Here is a 16,257-nt window from a genome sequence, read left to right as displayed (position 1 = left end):
GAAATCTACATGTTGTATTTCTTTATAATTGTTTTTAAATAGATAGGTTTTTCACCATTAAAGCAAAATAATAAAATAAATAAGCACTAAATTTGATGGTTAGTTTTGTAATATCTCTGCAGTTGTATTTTTTTAGTGCTTTTGTTGTATTTGTGCAGTTGGATTTTTGTAGAATTTCTGTACTATTTTTGTCGTATATTTGTAACATTATTGTAGTTTTATTTCTGCTGTATGTCATGATTACTAACTCAGATCACCTGGAGCAATCATGTGGCGCCTGGGTGGGCGCCTTCTGATTGGCTGGCACTTCTCTCTTAAGCGCGCTGCGTCCAGAGAGCAGTCTCAGAGTGTACATTTTGTAACTCTGTGTGTTTCTCCTGATATCCCGTTCATTTAGAAATTTTCTTACCCGATTCTGCCTGCCTCCGATCCGACCTGTTTCCGTCCCACGCTTTTGAACTCTCCAGCCCCAGTAAACACTACATGCCTGACTTTCTTACTACGATTCCGGACTCGTTCCGAAGTTATCTCCCTGGCGCCGCTGCTGACGTCTGACGGCCATCACATCTCCAGCAAGCCCTGAACGCTTCCTTAATAAAAGACTTAAACGAATGCTCTGGGGTCCACTGGTCTGTTCTGGTTTCCTGATACCATTGTATTTATGTAGCAATTCTGTAATATTTATGTAGTATATTTGTAAAATATTTGTAGTATTTCTGCATTATTTGTGTAGAATTTCTGTATTATCTTTGTAGCCGATCTGAAGTGGTAGTATTGCTGTACAGTGGAACCTCGGTTATCGTGGTTAATGGGGACCAAAACCACCCGCGAAAAGTGAAAATCTGCGAAGTAGCGACGCCCCTTCAAAAATGCTTAAAAAAAATTATTTAAAAAAAAAATAAAAATAAAAAAAAAAATATATATATATATATATATATATATATATATATATATATATACATATTATTTTTTTTTTTCAATTATTTTATTCTATTATTATTTTTTGGACCTGCGAAGCTCTGAACCCGCGAACATGGAACCACGAAGTAGCGACACCCCTTCAAAAATGCTTGAATTTTAAAAAATATATATATATATTTTTTAATTATTTTATTTAATTATTATTATTTTTTAGACCTGCGAAGCTCTGAACCCGTGAACATGGAACCCCGAAGTAGCAACGCCACTTCAAAAATGCTTAAAAAATTATTATTTTTTTAATTGTTTTTTGTATTTTGTTGTATTTTTTTGTTGACAATATCTAAGTACTATTTGTAATTGCAACATCCATTGCAGCCTGGTCATCCTGAAAGGGGAATTCATTTTCCTCATGTTGTATCCTTGCCCTCATGTTGGTTTCAGATCAGGGGGTGGGGGTGGTGTAATAATAGTCTGAAATAATAGTCTGTGCAATAACCTGTGCAGCCCTTTGAGACTCTTTGTGATTAAGGGCTATACAAATAATAATGACTTGACTAGTATTAAGACTAGTATTAACGTAGTAGTACATTTGTAGCATATCTGTAGTCTTTTTGTATGATTTCCTGCAGTCTGATTTTTGTAGTATTATTGTAGTTTTATTTCTGCAGTTGTATTTTTGTAGAATTTCCAAAGTGGAAACTTCATGGTATTGCTGTAGTTGTATTTTTGTAGGATTCCTGCAGTACAACCTTTGTCGTATTACTGTAGATTTACTTATACAGTAGTATATTTTTAGTATTTCTGTGGTAGTATTTTTGTTGAGAAACGCAAACAAACAATGGGGACATAGTTGGCACCACAAATAATTTTCATTAGTAATACTTCTATCTATTATTATATATTGACACTATATTTTGACAATTTTCGTTTGGAAGGCTGGATGAAAAAGCCTAAGGGGCCGCATGTGGCCTGCTGACCGTAGTTTGCCCACACTCCATCTAGACACAAACACTTAAGCAAAACACTTTTTCTGACATAATGTCTGCATCGTGCCACTTTCTGGATGGTCAGATGGTTTCACTTGCAAGTAGTGGAATTTCCCCCTGAAGAGGTCTGATGCTATCTTCCTACTATGTGGGGTTTAATCTAGAGGCAGTTTACTCAGGGGTAACTCCATCCCCATGACTGAGTTAAAACAACAATAGCTATCTCATAAAAAGCAGCCACTTCCCTTTAAATATTTGGCCGTTTGTAGGCTCCAAGACAAGACAATAAATAAAGCAAGGAGGCTTTGTGATGAGCTTGCTCATTTGCATTATATGGGTGACCTGATGAAGCAGGGGTGTCAAACTCATTTTAGCTGGGGGCGAGAAATAAAATCTTACGAGGGCCAGACTAGTAGATTAAAGAGAGATAGGGAGAAAAAAAGACAGAAGCAAAGAGAGATACAAATAGAGAGAGAGGGAGAGAGAGATACAAATAGAGAGAGGGAGAGAGAGAGGGAGAGATACAAATAGAGAGAGAGAGAGAGAGAGAGATACAAATAGAGAGAGAGTAAGAGAGAGAGAACATGGGAGACAGAGAAACGGAGAGAGAAGTAAAGAGAGAGATAAAAGGGGACAAAAAGAGAGAGAAAGAGTGTGAGAGAGAGCAAAATAGAGACAGGGCACAATAGAGAGAGAGAAAAAGGAAGAAGGAAAGAGAAAACAGAGAGAGAGACAAAACAGTGGAGACAGAAAAAAGAGAGGGACAAGTAAAGAGAGAAAAAAAAGATAGAGTGAGAGAGAGAATTGGAGAAAAAAGGAGAAAGAAAACAGAAAGAAAGAGAGAAAAGAAAAAGAACAGGACAGAAAAAGAGGGAGCAAAAGAACTAATAAAAGAAAGAAAGTGAGAAAGAGAGACACAGAAAGTCAAAGAGATAGAGAGAAAAATAATGAAAGAAAAGAAAAGGAATGAGAGAAAAAAGATGAAAGAAAAAAAAATGAAAGAAGAGAAAACGAATGAGAGAGGGAGAAAGAAAGAGGGACAGAGTGAGTGTGAAAGAGAAAAAAGTGAGAAAAAAGGAAAAGAGGGAGAAGAGAAAAAGAGAGAGAGAAATGTAAAAAGGGAGGGAAAGATAAGAGCGTTAGAGAGAGAAAAACAAGAGAAGAGAGAGAGAAAAGATGCGAGAGTTAGAAAGATAGAAAAACTGAGGAAAAAAGAAAATGAAGAGAAAGAGCATGAGATAGAAAATAACAGAGGAAGAATGGGTATGAGGGAGACAGAACAAGAAAAAGAGAGGAAGAAAGGGGGAGAGAAGATGAAAAAAAGAGACAGAGACGGAAAAGAGAAAAGGTGAGAGAGAGAGAGAGAGAGAGCCTGATCCGAATAAAAGTGAAATTGCACCTCCACTACACTAGGGGGCAGTGGCGGTCTAAGTGGTAGAATGTTTTGTTTACATTTTGCCTTCACACAGTTCATGTAGCATAGCGAATGACAATTGAGTATGAAGTGTAGACACAAAGAGTAGCAGGCTCTTAAGTAACCGCATGAAGAAGATATTCAACACGGATGCAGAGACTGGAGAAGGGGGGGGGGGGAAGAATCATTGTTGGCACTTCACTTCGACCTTGCAAAGAGACAAGCAAAGACCAGTGTGCTTGCTATGTTGAATACAGTCCGTCTGTCTATCTATCTACCGGAGCCATTTCCTCCTAGTGGGAGGTGGCTAGAGCCAAGAGCACACTCACATTTATTACAACATTCATTCCACTTTGCTCTTTCCAACGTGACACAGAACGTTAAGCCCACAGAACAACAACACAAAGTCAAAATGTCAACAAGGCAACTAAAATACATAAACATTAGTGCGAATAACTTGGAAACTAAAACATTAAATACTGTACTTATACTACTAACTTACTGTTTCAGAACGAAAATAGTCAAACCAAAAGAGTCATGAAAATGTATGTACTCCATTGCTATGTCAACAAGAATTCCATTGCAGAATATTTTGATAATAGGATCAGTAGTGCATATAAAATTTAAACACAATTGGATCCAATTTAAAAGTCATAATGTATGTATAATCTTATGACTCACTAACAACATAAGTATAGTGTTAAAATAGGAAGACTGTTTCAATCAATTAACTAGCTCAGTATCGACACTATCGATACGTGGATCGATTTGCACTCTTACTCTCAACATTTCATTCTTGCCTCCCCTTTTTTAAAGCTATGATTAACTCAGCAACTGCAACATCCAAAGAGAAAGCATATTAGTTTGACAAGTCTGTTAGCTCGCCATGAATTCTGGACGACAGAGCGTGCCTGATTAGAAGCCGCATGTTGAATTTAAGAATGAAATTTTATTTTGACTTTGTATGAGCCGCACCGGATTTCAAGTCGCAAGTTTAAACAGCCATGAAAATGAACTTCTTCACGTTCATATCTTAAATCCATGTGACCATTGAAGATGGCAATTATAAACACGAGCAAATAATTACTGCTGGGCCGAAGGAAAACACAAATGAGGACTGCTTTGCATAAAAGGTGAGCTCTATATTGGTAGACGACAACGTCAGGGCAACCATACTGTGAGAATAGTGCGAGATTGCAACACTGAAGTGTCTTTTTGGGTTGTCGTCAATTGTGGTTGCCACCGTAATGAACCAAATTGTATTTGCTTGTTATCGTTCCTCGAGGATTAAAGGAAACTCCACGGACCTGACATTAACGCTGATGATACTGGAAAAGAAGTGTAGCGTTTTTGATGGATAGCTTTCCATTGCTGGACAGATGGACTTATTGAGGATTTGAGCGTGAAAAGGTTAAAATGTCATCAGTAGGTTGTAAATATTGAATAAGGTACTGTCAGACCTCTCCTTTTGCTTCTGTTATGTATTATGTTCATAATTTAGGCAAAAACTAATTTCTCCCCTAGAAGGGCGTCACAATAGCTTTCAGATGTCACCGCTGTGTTTTATATTTACAGTGCATGCGTTAAGGAAAAGAGCAGCTCATTGTTTTTCTTAGTGCCGCCACTGAAAAAAGGATAAGCTGCACTGTGTTTAAAGCCGCAGTGTTTAAAAAGTAACTAAAGAACTAGCGACTTGTATTCTGAGTTTTTTTCTTTACGCAATGCTTGTCTAAAGAACTTCACCATAAAACACAGTGCTAACTGCAGGCCGGCTTTTGTATACTTTCCAAGTATTATTTAAGAGCGTGGCTAAGTCCAGCAACTCGAGCTGATGAACAAAATGTTCGGCCTACTTTGTTTCACACAAAACCTTCATCTCAAAATCGTATTACTTCCTCTTTGTATAGAATGTGGTGGACATGTAGGCATCGAACAGAGTTGTGCTGTAGTAGGAATAACAAGCAATGTTCCCTCTAAGCTGCACACATGCGCAATTGCGCACTGCCCGCACATTCTCAGCGCACAAGAAAATCTATCCAGCGCAATGTTCCCTCTAAGCTGCGTGTGTGCGCAATTGCGCACTACCCAGAGCTTTTCCGTGCACAAGACAATTACAAAATAAAAACAAAAATCGGGGCTCGAAATTGCTAATTAAGGAGCGAATTAAGTCAAAGTTACAGTGCATGAAGGTAAAAATATAAGGGTTCTCCTGACGTTGTGTTCTAAATGCGGTACTTTGAAGTCAAGGTCGAAGTAGAACAAAGTTGAGTAAAGTCAGTAGAGTTTTTCAAGAACCGGCTTCTTCTGCTCGGCTCACTAAAAGGAACCGGCTCTTTCAGGTCCTAAACAGCTCTTCAGGTTGTTTTTGCTTCTTTCATCCCTGTATGACCAAATATAATGTAAAATTATGCACAAAATGACTTAAAGGAAGGGGGAATAGAACAAAAAAGAGAAAAAAATACCAAAATGAAAAAGAAGTGAAAAGCTGAGAAAAAAAGGAAACAAAGGGAAGAGAAAAAAGAAGGAAACGTTCAGAAAAAAGCCAGAAAAAAGAAAAGAAAAAAAATGAAAAAAGTAAATAGAGAACAAAAAGAAAGAAGTAACAGCTAGGAAAAAATAAACACAATGAGATTTTTTTTAAAGGAATTAAAAAAAAAATAATAGAAAAAACAGGGGAAAAAGAAGAAAAAGTTTTTGTTGCATTCAAATAATTTCCATTATACCAAGTCAGTCTTATTGCCAACATTGTACTTCCACTAAAAAGTTAAATTAAATACAATTCTGTATCGTGCAACCAACTAAATAAGCCCCCAAAATTGTTAGTATTATGCGACAAAAGATACCAGGAAAAAAAAGAAATGGAAATCTTGTGAAAGAATTGTTGTAAAAACAAATGACGTTTGTAGGCCGTACAACCTTTGCAATAATACATTAGTGAAATTCATTCAAAGGTGAAAAGATTTTTTGCATTGCCGGAAACTCAGCAAAATGTAACGTGATGTCAAGTTTTGGACATGCTTGATAATGATTTAGTTGCCACGCTTGGTGTTGCTGTTGCTCACTGTTGTTTCAAGCGTTGCTCACCGACTTTGTGTGAACGCTCAGACCAGTGGAAGATTAGAGGGAACATTGCTCACAAGCAGTTTTTTGTGTCTGGCGAGGAGGATCGGAGACAGGCGGGAATAGCAAGTCGTTGGCCGGGACTGGAGATCAAGGCTATGTTGAGTTCGTAAGCAAGGTCGGTAGCAGGAGGCTGGCAGGTCACGGGGCAAAACAGGTCAGGTAACAGACGCAGGGGATGCATCTTGTGATCCTCGGCTGACCTCTGGGAAAGGACCGCTTCAACTCCTACCTCCGAGGCATCCATCTCAACCACCAGTACTGTAGTTTTTTAATATTTTTTTTCTGCAAATAACTGTACTTATTTTATATTTACAATTAATCTTGATGTCATATTGGACTACTGATTGCAAAATGGGGTTGAAATTATGTTCTTAACCTTCCTTTAGTATGTCGAGAAGTCCAACGTTTATCTCACTCTCTCTCTTTTTCTTCAATCTACTGGTCCGGTCCCTGTGAAAGTGTGTTTTCTACCATGGGGCCCCCGAGTTTGAATGAGTTTAACACCCCTGTATTTGGTTTTTTTTAAACCATTGGGGTCCACACAGGAATCAAGTTATGGTTTTGTTCTGACTGCAAATAGTATGAAGAGTTGGGTTAGTCCTTTTATAATGGGATTACTCTTGTATGTATACCCATTCGACTGCTTCGACTACTTGTCCAAAGTGACGTCTGAAAAGGCTTGTTTCTAAGCATGGTTCTTTGACATCGTCACTCACGTTCAAACTTTTCCTGAAACAGCGCACCACCTTACTGATTCAGGCGCTGATTCGCTGTTTTGTGGAGCCCCAAGGGTCATTTTTAATTTAGCTTTGATTTGTATAACTTCTAATCTTTTACAGTTTCGTACTCTTATTCAACCTTTTTATGTTTTGTTCTGCAGTTATTTTTAGTCTTATTTTTGTATTTGAGTGTTTCCCCATTTTGGTTCAATGGCTGAAATCCTGGGGCCCATCTGCTGTCCTCCCCATCAGTGTGGCTAACCCTCCTTCAGGTACATTTCCTCACTTGGTTATTCTGTGCCTTTTCATAAACACATTTTACAGTTTATTTAGTTTTTAGTGTATTTAACCCATTGTGTGTATCTCTTTTACGTGTTTCGGGTTGTTGGGCGGGGATAAGGAGAGGATTTGATGTTCTTATTGTACACTGAATGTTTTTATACAGGACTTTGGGTGCAAATTTAGAAATAAATTAGATTTTCATTTTATTTGGATTGCCCACATCAAAAGCAGTAAATTTCAAAGTGTATCCCGGCACAGCCTATTTTGGTGTTTATTTAAATTTAAATAAAACGATACGGAGCAGGGAAAAATGAAAAAAAAAAACTTTCCCTCAGTCTTTTTTTTTAGCACTCCCATTTAGGTTTGTACTTTACTCTCTGTAATATATGGTGTGAAAGAAGAGTGAATTGTCTTGTTTTTGCTATTATATCTTTGGATGCAATGCAATGTTTTAAAAGTGATAAAAAGGGCCTACAATTACATTTGTTCAAATAAGGAACAGGACAAGTTTTATTCAACAGTGGAAAAATCTGTATCGCATTTATCACTCTAAAGAAAAAAAAATCTATAATTTAAATCAAGCACACACCAATTCCTAAATCATTGTGATCCTATCACTTCTTGTAAAGTTTCTGTTTTGAAGTACGTGAACAATTACTGCAGATCCGACATCACAACAAACGCAGAGCTCGAAATGATGACATGTAAACAGGAAGTACATTCACAGTTCCTATAGGAATCATAGCCTTGCCATTGAAGGGGAAGAGAAGACAAAGATAAACAGGACAGAGAGGATTGCTGTAAGGTACTGGTCTCCAACCTGTTACAAGATGAGAGCTACTGTTTGCTACTTAATAGTGCAAAGGGCACCTAGCTTGATTTGCATTTATAAAATAACAACTTATCTTATATTACTTACTATGTTGTTACAATGTCATTACCAGGTGATTTATTGGAAGAAAATATAAAGTAATAAAGAAAGAAATAGAGAAAGAGAAAAAGAGAAAAAAGAGAGAAAGAAAGAGAAAAAGAGAAAAATTCAAGTCAAGTCAAGTCATTTATTTATATAGCCCTTAATCACAAAAATGTCTCTAAGGACTGCACAGGATTACAATTACAAAATTGCACAATTACCTGATCCTAAACCCGCATGCGGGCAAGGAACAATTCAAAAACCTCAGTGTGAGGAAAAAAGAGAAACCTTGAGAAAGGACCTCACACGTGGTAATCCCCCTTCCAGGATTGACCAGGGTGAATTACCATTAGCATTACTGTACACAGAATAGTAAACATTAAGTAAGATGTTGAAGATGTCCGGAAAAAGCATGACACCAAAGACGCCTCCAGCCTGTAAACTCGTCCAGAAAATCTATGACGGCCACGACGCAGCTTCCCATCTCTGCCAGCTTGTAAATGCAGGGGTTGACATGCTTCAGGTCAGACGCTGGTCCGCTGACTCATCTCAAATCGTCCTTTCCTTCGTATCAGCCATGCAGGCAGTCGGAAAAAGACAGGACAAAACAGAATATGAGGTGGGCTTCAATCATAAGCTTTGGAATAAAAGTGTGTCATAAGCCTCGATTTAAAAACTTCCGTTGAGGTTGCAGATCTTATCTCCGGAGGCAGGGCTTTCCATAACACCGGGGCCCGGATGGAGAACGCTCTCGAGCCTGCAGACTTCTTGGCTCTCGGAGTCACAAGTAGACCGGCATTTTCCGAGCGCAGACTCCGTGCAGGAACATAGGGGGAAATCAAATCGGAGAGATAAGAGGGTGCAAGCCCATGCAAACATTTATATGTTAATAAGAGAACCTTAAAGTCACATCTTAAGTGGACTGGGAGCCAGTGCAAGTTGGCCAATACAGGAATAATATGCTCAAACTTTTCGGTCATAGTTAAAAGTCTAGCTGCTGCATTCTGAACCAGCTGCAAACTTTTAATGCTAGACATCGGGAGACCAGAAAGCAATACATTACAGTAATCAAGCCGCATGAATTAAAACCTCTGCATCTGATTGGGACAGCATCAAACGAATCTTCGCAATATTACAGAGGTGGTAGAAAGCTATTCTAGTAATATTTTTCACGTGTAACTGAAACGACAGATTAGAATAAAATACCTAGATTAAAAACCTAGATTTTTGACCGAGTCACTATGGGTGATGTTACATTTGTCTAGGTTCAGGGTAGTGTTTGAAAACAACTGACGACAGTGAGCTGGACCAATAATCAACATTTCAGTTTTTTCTGGGTTAAGGCGTAAAAAATTTAGTGACATCCAACTTTGAATCTCAGTAAGGCAAGCCTCCAGATTTCTACAACTTAAATGTCCAGTTTTTTCCAGTGGCACAAACAGTTGAGTGTCATCTCCATAGCAATGGAAACTAATATTATACTTGCGGATAATGTCACCAAGCGGGATCATATAAATACTAAAAAGAAGGGGGCCAAGTACAGAGCCTTGAGGAACACCACAGAGGACATTAGATTGTTTAGAGGTCAGATTGCCATAGTTAACACATTGCATCCTGTCTGACAGGTAGGACCTAAACCACGAGAGTACAGTTCCTGAGATACCAATGCATTCTAGATGAACCAATAATATGTTGTGGTCGACAGTATCAAAAGCAGCACTGAGATCCAGCAGCAGTAACATTGATGAGGCACCGGAATCTATTGCTAAAAGGAGATCATTGGTTACTTTAGCCAGGGCTGTCTCAGTAGAGTGATTTGCCCTAAATGCTGACTGGAGGTAGAGCGATCGTTTTAGGATTAAGGGATCCCAGTTCGAATCCCGGCTTGTCCGTGTTACATGCCGAAGTGTCCTTGGGTAAGACACTGAAACCCCAATACCCCCAATAAGCAGGTTAGCGCCTTACATGGCTGCACAGATCACGGCCGCTATTGGAAAATGTGAAGCACAATGTAAAGCGCTTTGGGAAGTCATTGACTTGAAAAGCGCTATATAAATGCAGATCATTTCACGATCATTTCATTTCATTTCATGGACAGTTTCAAAGAGGTTATTTTCTGACATGAAGTCATTTAGCTGCTGTGCGACGACCTTTTGAAGTAATTTTGCAAAAAATGGCAGATTTGACACTGGCCTATAATTACCTAGGCTTTCTGGGTCAAGTTTAGGTCGCTTAAGCGTGGGTTTAACGACGGTAGACTTGAAGGCCACAGGAACAATACCCGAGGATAGCGATATACTAATAATATTTAAAATTGATGGTCCTAAGATCCCAAACAGATCCTTCACCAGTGAAGCTGGAAACGGATCGAGCAGGCATGTACCGTATTTTCCGCACTATAAGGCGCACCAGGTTATAGGGCACACCCCGAAAAAATTGGTTTTGGTCCTATTTTTGACATACATAAGACGCACCGGATTATAAGGCGCTACAATGGGAACGTCGACATAGTTTAGTCAAACTTATTACCCCCTTAACATTCCCAAAGCTTGCAAAGACGCAAATACGTGTCGAGAACACGTGCGGATGCGGTGTCCGTACGATGTCACTCAAATGCATCGTTCCATCATTCGGAAGGTTAAAGTCTTGGGATTCAAGAAATGCCAACCATTCCTTTGTTTCTATTTTCTTTTTCGCTCGCAACTTTACTGTATATATGACAATAAACACTTGGAATTGAGTTTAATTTAAAAATAGACACTCCATTCCATCCATTATCTGCACCGCTTATCACAGAAACATCGAGTTCAGTCTGAAACAAGATTCAGGGATAATATAGAAAGCCGGAGTAGCTCACCGAAGTCATTGTGTTCATAATAATGTGCAGCCGTGGTCCTCTTATATCCGTGAGTTTAGTAAATCCAGGAGAATAAAATATTTACAAATACAAAATAGTAAAAAATGCTTTCTGTATGCCGTCAGCCACGTGCTTTACGCATTCATCTTTTTCGGCCAATTGCAGGCTTTGTTTTGCCTTTTGAGCCAATGGCAGCCTGTAAATGATAAAAAGGATCCACCACTTGACCTCCGAATAACTTTAGCCAAAAGTGATCGATTCAACTGATGATTGACACATCTTTTTCGGCCAATTGCAGGCTTTGTTTGCCGTTTGAGCCAATGGCAGTCTGTAAATGATAAAAAGGATCCGCCTCTTGACCTCCGAATAACTTTAGCCAATAGTGATCGATTCAACTGATGATTGACACATCTTTTTCGGCCAATTGCAGGCTTTGTTTGCCGTTTGAGCCAATGGCAGTCTGTAAATGATAAGAAGGATCCGCCTCTTGACCTCCGAATAACTTTGGCCAATAGTGATCGATTCAACTGATGATTGACACATTGGTTAGCCAATGAAACGCCGGTAAATAAATCCCACCATCCACCGCGTACTACTTGGCGTTCGGGGGAAAATCGAGTCGGCGGCTGCAAGTTAGTTGGAAAACTTAATGTTGATCCATAAATAAGGCGCATTGTATTATAAGGCGCATGGTCAGCTTTTGAAAAAAATAAAGGCTTTTAGGTGCGCCTTATAGTGCGGAAAATACGGTAATTTCAAGAAAGAGACAAGTTTAAAGTGGTATGTTTGTTGATTTTGGGACAGGGGCTCTGGCACTATTCTCTTTTCATAATTTTTATCAAATCATCAAAAATAAATGTGGGGTTTGGGGTTTTTAAGGGTTATTGTTCTATCTTCGTTATTCATTATCCATTATCCGTTATTGGTCAGTTCATAATACGCTACAAAGCCTAGGAGCCGGGACACTTACTCTCAGCCAAAAGGCCAAGCTAAGGTCCTAGCCCTAAAGTCTTGCTGCGGTCCCTGGCATTTAGTCCATGCTCCCTGGGTCCTTCATTAAAGTCCACAGTTCAAAAATCAAATGTGCTGAAGACTAAGCTTTTGTCTGGGGCGCGGGTTTAGCAATTTAGTAAATTTTTCTCATAATATATGGTGTGGCTCTTTTCCAAAATAAAATTAATATTTTTTGCTTTTATGGCTCTTTGAGTCAAAAAGGTTCCCGACCCCTGCTCTACAGCAACCCATACTCACTTGTAAGCAGTTGGATGCCGAAAGAGCCAAATAAATGAATAATTTTAACAGAAAATCATAATGATCGAGCGCTGGTCAGCTTTTTTCAAAACAAAGCAGCGAGCACCTCTGCTGTCCTCAGGGGCTACTCTGTTGCCTGTGGGCACCACGTTGGGGACCCCTGGTAGATTGGGCCTAAAGCAAACATGTTCAAAACAGTGAAGCTGACAACTGTTATATCCCTAACGATAACTGATAAAATCCTGCTTCTCCAACCAATAATCTGTTTTTCAACTGCATGATAAATTTAGAAATGTAAAAACACTCTCAAAATTCAATGTTTGGTTATGTTTTATTGAACAATTGCAATAAAATAATACAGTCCCTGAAAAGCAGTGTTCAAGAGATTAGATCATGATTTCAGCAATCAAACAATCACTATAGATGTATGGCAGCAATGACTTTCCAAAGAAGTACAAATCATCAAAATATGCCCATCAGTCAAGTCAAGTCATGTTTATTTGTATAGCCGTTAATCATTTTCATGCAGATTTGTAGTACTGAAAAATAACATGTCATATTGAAATAAGACACTCTCCTGTGGACTGTGTAAAGTGCTGTTAATCTTAATCTTTGGTTACCTCAGGATCTGATTATGATTAGGGTGGTACAATTACAACTATTAAACCATTATTGAAGCATATTGTTCAATATATTCCCTTTATTACGATTTAAATGTTTAGTTTTTAATAACTGCATTTGTAAAGAAAGAGGCAAAGCAAGAATTCAATTAATTTCTACTACAGTTTATTCTAACTCATTAACCCCTGAACATTGAGAAGCAGGGATGTGTCTTCATGTCACCAGTCACTAAAATAGGTCATGCCACATATCATTAGAAAAGCTTAAAGTCTTTGAATTCAAGATATGATTTTCAAATGTTCTTGTCACAGAAACATTATTTTCAGTCTGAAACAAGATACCTGAAAACTATAATAACTAAAAAAGTGACATAGACTTCGACTTATAGCTCGATTTCCGGCAAACATGGTCTGGTTACATTCATGAGAGTCCGGTGAATGCAAAACACACAATATTTGTGACGGATGATCGAAAAGCATTCCTGCATTGTGTGACAGTCCTTGCTGTAATCAGTTTGCCCCATAATTCAATTTTAATAGTAACAAGACTTGTCAGATGACCTTTCGATTGACACCACTCTCGACCAATTGCAAGCTTTTTTTCCATGGTCCTTAGACTTCCTATGAGGGCCTGTATTGAAAAAACCGACATGACCTACTTTGGCTTCAAAAATCTTTAGCCAGTAGTGACCAATTCAAATGTTGATTGACATATTGGTTAGCCAATTAAATTCCCAACATAAATATGTAAACATTTACGGTGTTTACTCAAATCAGAGCTGAAAGCAATATTGGGCAAAGCAATCTGTGATTAATTTTTACACACCATTATTACACGCAAGTGTACCCATTATTGATTGACTACTGGAAAGAGAAGTCAAACTTTATACTCCAACCTACCTTCTTCCAGGCTCACTTGCTCAGCAAATTTCCATTTTAATATTAACTATTTTGTTAGTGTACTTCTTCCCACCTTTTACAAGCTCAAAATGTTGATTATTTCCATTCCTTAACATTGATAAAACCCTTTTGTAAAACCAGGACAAAAGCAAAATGATCTAGCAAATATAAACCCAGAATGGTATCAGGAGCCTAACTTAGACCATAGATTCCATCGTTGTACAAATACTACTTGGCTAAAATGAACAAAAGGTTTATAATGTAGGCATGGTATGTGGCCTTTGGGAGGTTAGAATTCTTTTCACCCCGAGGTCATCAGATATACCGGTCCTTAAGTTTTACAGCACGTGCGTCATCAGTGACCTCAGGCACAGAAATGTTGTTCACACAAAAGTTGTTTTCAGAAAGTAAGAGTGAATTATTCAAGAACAAATACCTCATATTAAAATAACATACAGACCTTTTCATCCCAATCTTGCCTGAGTCGGGGCTAATATTTCAGTGTTTTTAAATACGGCTTTGACAATGTGCCAATATGTGACCAAACAGTTTTAACTTATTTTAGCTGGACAATGTGTGCAAGCAAGAACAGGTCATGGCACTATAGCTGACTGGTATAAGCTGAGCCCAAGCACAATTGTGCACTACCCAGACCTTCTCAGCGCACATGAAAAGCTCTTCTGCACAAAAAAATTAGGGCTCAAAATTGCGAAATGAATTCACCAGTAAATTTGGCCAGATTGCACACAGGGAAAAACCGCAAGGGTGCCCCCTGCAGTTTTTTAAGCGCGGTATTTTGAAGTCAATATCAGCACGAGATTGAGTAAATGAAAGCAAGCGTGCATGTGAGTTCAAGTTATTGCGAGAAAGCGGCGGGATGTGGGGTTTCGGGGGATGTAGGCGATTGCTTTTTAAAAAAAATATTTTCATTGTAATAGTTTTTTATCACAAAGACATTAAAATATAGAAAGAAATGTGTGGTTTACTTTTATATTAGCCTGCACAATTAGACTACGTAGATACGTTACCTTTTTACCTTTGTGATCATGTTAATGTTGCAGCGCAAAGTTCTGCCTTTTTTAGAGAAGCAACTTCTTCGGCTCGGCTTACTAAAGAGCTGGCTATTTTGGCACCCAAGGGGCTCTTCAGATTGTTTCGGTCGCCATTGGTTATGTTTTATTGAACAATTGCAATAAAATAATACAGTCCCTGAAAAGCAGTGTTCAAGAGATTAGATCATTATTTCAGCAATCAAACAATCACTATATTAATCATATATTACCAATTATTATGTAACATTATGCACAACCAGAGGGCCTTTTTCACAGTAGCGCTTTTCAGTTTCAGTCTCAAATTTTCATTTTGGTGCTCTCCTAATACATGTTTAATATTGCTTGTCTCCTGCTTGGATTCGAAGTCCAGTTTGCAAAAGTCCTTCCGATGTAAAGATGCACTCCTATGCTTTTTAAGAAGAAGGCCAAAGAACAAACACATTCTGAATGGCTGCACTTGAATTGCTATTAGCTTGCTAGCACAGACGCTGCTCGAACGAGATATTTTGTATGTTTAAGGTTTATATAAGTATGTTTAGGGCTTGTATAAGTAACCTGTATTGTTTTGTACTAAAAAATATTCTATCTATCTACCATGGTCATATCCCTCAAGAGGGGTGACCGACAGCAAGACAAACACATACATCCATCCATCCATCCATCCATTGTCTTCCGCTTATCCGAGGTCGGGTCGCGGTGGCAGCAGCGTTAAAAGGGAAGCCCAGACGTCCCTATCCCCAGCCACCTCCTCCAGCTCATCCGACGGGACCCCGAGGCGTTCCCAAGCCAGCCGAGAGACATAGTCTCTCCAACGTGTCCTGGGCCGCCCCCGGGGCCTCTTGCCGGTGGGAAATGCCTGGAACACCTCCCGAGGGAGGCGTCCAGGAGGCATCCTTATTAGATGCCTGAGCCACCTCAACTGGCTCCTCTTAACGCGGAGGAGCAGTGGCTCTACACCGAGTCCCTCCCGGATCACTGAGCTTCTCACCTTATCTCTAAGGGAGAACCCAGCCACCCTGACGAGGAAACTCATTTCAGCCACTTGTATCCGGGATCGAGTTCTTTCGGTCATGACCCAAAGTTCATGACCATAGGTGAGGGTAGGAACGAAAATCGACCGGTAGATCGAGAGCTTTGCCTTTCGGCTCAGCTCCCTCTTCACCACGACGGACCGGTACAGGGTCCGAATGACGGCAGACGCTGCACCGACCCGTCTGTC

The 16,257-nt window shown here is 39.1% G+C and overlaps 1 protein-coding gene across 2 annotated transcripts in view; it reads left to right on the top strand.

The window, feature by feature from the left end:
• Nucleotides 1-16,257, top strand: part of ror2 (receptor tyrosine kinase-like orphan receptor 2) — a 64,336-nt gene that overhangs the window by 30,885 nt on the left and 17,194 nt on the right. The gene's annotated exons all lie outside the window — the stretch shown is intronic.

Source organism: Urocampus carinirostris, chromosome 16 (assembly GCF_059441175.1).
Source record: "Urocampus carinirostris isolate Australia breed hairy pipefish chromosome 16, RoL_Ucar_1.0, whole genome shotgun sequence".
NCBI classification, from domain to species: Eukaryota; Metazoa; Chordata; class Actinopteri; order Syngnathiformes; family Syngnathidae; genus Urocampus; species Urocampus carinirostris.
Note: the sequence above shows the minus strand (reverse complement) of the source record. Positions and strands in the feature narration are given on the sequence as shown.